The sequence below is a fragment of the Theropithecus gelada genome, chromosome 8 (genome assembly GCF_003255815.1).
Source record: "Theropithecus gelada isolate Dixy chromosome 8, Tgel_1.0, whole genome shotgun sequence".
In the NCBI taxonomy this organism is placed as follows: domain Eukaryota; kingdom Metazoa; phylum Chordata; class Mammalia; order Primates; family Cercopithecidae; genus Theropithecus; species Theropithecus gelada.
This window is the reverse complement of record NC_037676.1, coordinates 135,431,480-135,435,074: the sequence shown is the minus strand read 5'-3', so window position 1 is coordinate 135,435,074 and position 3,595 is coordinate 135,431,480.

The following is a 3,595-nucleotide window of genomic DNA, read 5'->3' as shown; positions in this document are numbered from 1 at the left end:
GGTGAAGATGTTTGCTCTGAATCATCCAGTTGGTGAGTTGCTGAGTCAGGACTCAAAGGCCTGTCAGGCTCCAAATATCCATATTCTTTCATTTATACCAAAAGCCTTAAAGCAGTGATACCACAAACCCAGACAAGACCATCAGGACATTGTAAAAACATGCAAATTCCTTGAAGATATGATAAAGACACAGAATTCAAGGAATTGAGAGAGAAAAAAAGGAAAGAAGGAAAGGAAGGAGAGAGAGAAAGAGGAAACAAAAACAATTATAAAGGCTAGATAGAACAATAAGATGCACCATAATATTACATATATTATATAATATTACAATTTGATCTTCAGGTAAGCAATGTTCTTCTTTTAATGCCCAGGGGTTATAACATGTACTAAGAGAATACAAACTATGATTTTAACCACATTGCTTGGCCTGTAAACTCTCTCTCTCTCTCTCCCACCCCCCCCACATATATATATATATGTATATAAACTGACTAATACCTGGGCTCTGCCAATGTAACATTTCATTTCATTTCTTAATGAATGTTTACACAGAGGTAAACCCAATGTAACATTGGCAGAGCCCAGGTATTAGTTCCCCATGGGTGCTGGTTAGAAGAACAATACATGTATATAACCTTAATACAGCAAATAAGGTTAACTGGACTTCGGCTGTTGGAACTGGCCTGTGGAATAAAGCTCAGAAGGGCTGATTTGAGACTTCAGGACAAAGTAAATCTAAGAGTGTGGACAGGAAAGAGAAGGGGTGTTAAGGGATGAGGCCAAAGAGGGAAGAAGGAGGGGTGGGGGTATAAGCAAGGTGCCATAGCTTGAATGTCCTCTCCAAAACTCATGTTGAAATTTAATTGCCAATGTAATAGTATTGAGAGGTGGAGCCTTTAACAAGCCTTCACAGTAGCCCTCATGAATGGATTACTGCTGTTGTCGTGGGAATGGGTTAATTATCCTGAGAGTGGGCTCCTGATAACACAGATAAGTTTGGCCCCATTTCTCTCTCTGTTTCTCAAACTCGCTTCTGCCTTCCACTAGATGCCAGTGCCATGCTGTTGAACTTTCCAGTCTCCAGAACCACAAGCCAAATAAACTTCTGTTCTTTACAAATGACCTAGTCTGTGGTATTCTGTTATGGCAGCAGAAAATGGACGAAGACAGAGGTAGATATGCTCATCATTTATGTAGCAAGGCAGGAAATAATTAGAAAATGTATGGAATACAAAAGAGATTTTTTTTTTTTTAGAATTAAAAAGAAATCTCAAGAAGGAATAAAAAAGTACTATTGGAAGTATAGGAGGTGGGTGGTATAAGTGAATTAACCCTTATTTTTCTCTGAAAGAAATCAATAGGTCTAGATAAAGCTGATAAATCACAGAGGTAAACTCATAATATCTAGACTTCTGGGGTGACTGAATTAAGATGGGAACTGTTAGAAGAAGTTGCTTCTGGAAAATAGATTTATGGCAGACAGGAGGACCACGTAAGACAATTCCTATGTAGAAGTATTATTTATTTGAAACTTTAGGTTTATGAGTGCTATATTACATTTATTCTAAAATGTAATTTTATTTATTCTAAACAATTTGGGAACAGGAATTTGCATTTTTAATCAGCTACTTAGGTAATTTTTATGCTCTCAGCCCTGTTTTGGAACCATTGCCTATGGCTTTGGATGGCCTGAGAGGGGCTGTTCTTGTCTTACCAGCTTCAGTGAGGACCTAGGGAATCCCTGAGCTTTGGGCATTTCTGCTGCCTTTGTAAAGGGGCTTGGAAGCTGGGGAACCTTGCTGGGTTACTTCACAACTTCCCTTTGAAAAGATCACTTGCTTCATCTTCCTGTACTTCCTCGTTGCTTCCAACTCAGGAGGAAGTTGACTCAGTCTCATGAGTGAGCTCTCAGATAATTTCTTCATTTCATTTCTTAATTCATGCCTTATAGATTGTGAATATCACTCTGGTTCTCAATGCGAGGTGACGACTCGTTCACCTCCTGACTTTTGGTTGACCCTAAGCTTGATGTGGGTGTACTGTGACCTTCCTGTCCCTTAAAGATGGAGAAAAGAGATTATGACACCTTTACAGTTGCCCTGATGTACACTCATGTTTGCCCATCACAGTTGGGAATAGGTTATGTAATCCCATGTGACTTCAAGAGGAATCTCTGCAACACATAAGAAAGAGTATGGAAGCTGCAGTGGGAGTCCAGAGCCCAGAGTTCTGAAGCCAGGTCTGAAAGGGCTAACCATGGGGCCTGGGGCATTATCTTCCCCTACTTGTCTTAATAGGAACTCTGGTCTCCTGCAGCTCACACACCCTAGCTATTGTAGATCGTCTCTTCCACCACAGGTTTCTGAAGGTTGTTCCAGGGCAGGACTGTGATCGCTTGGCCTCTGGGTCCCTCCTATTTCCCAACTTTACCTTTCTCATGCATTGGCACATAGCAAGTGCCTCAAATCCATGGTTAACTTCAAGAGCTTTGTGAATAGCGCTTTGCTGTTTTCTTTTCACATACATTCACACCCTTAATCACCAGGGTGAATCTGCAAAGTAGGCATTATTATTATTATAACAGGATGTTAAAATGGGGTGTTTTCAAAGACTGAGAACAATATAGCAGGTGTCATCCGGTGGTGCTAGACCATACGTGCAGGGTTTGCAAAGGGGCGGTCAAAAACTAGTTCACCAACATTAGCCCATCACTAAACTCTAATGTGGAGGAATGTGAACAATTTGTTTTCAGGGCCAATGCTGGTGAATTTGGGGGGTGTTTGTATTATACTAGAGTAGACTTTTTATTATCAGAAAAATCATGAGCTAGGTATATGAGGTTTGGTCCAAGGGCAGGATAAAATATACGTCTGTACAGGTATAATGATGCACTAGTTTTCTATGGCTGCTACAATAAATTTTCACAAATTTATGGGCTTAAAACAACACAAATATACAGTCTTACCTTTCTGTTGGTCACAAATTCAACATGAATCTCAAATGGGTGAAAATCAAGGCGTTCACAGGGTACAATCCTTTCTGGAGACTCTAAGGGTGAATCGTTTTCCTTTTCTTTTCCACCTTCTAGAGGACACCTATATTCCTAGCTTCATGGTCTCCTTTCTCTATTCCAAAGCCAGCAACGTCAGGCCAAATTCTTCTCATGCTGCCGTCTCTCTGGTCCTCTTTTCTGCCTCCCTCTTCTACTTTTAAGGACCCTGTGATTACATCAGCCCCATCTGTGTAATTCCAGATATTTTAAAGTCAGTTGATTAGCAACCTTAACTCCATCTGCAACTTTAATTTCCTCTTGCCGTCTCGTCTTAGTTATTATCCCGTCTACCACAAATGGAGAAGGATGGGAAAGAAATAACATTGCTTCCAGCTTGCACGTTGCTAAGCATTGCTTACTCAGTAAACGTAATTGAATCTGTTCTGCAGATGAGGAAACTGCAGATCAGGGAGATTAGGAGTGGTATCCACTCTTGACTATGCATTGCAATCCCCTAATGCCTGGCCCCATCCTCCAGGGATTCTGATCTAATTGGTCTGGGATATGGTCTGGGCGTTGGGAGTTTGTGAAAGTTCCCAGGTG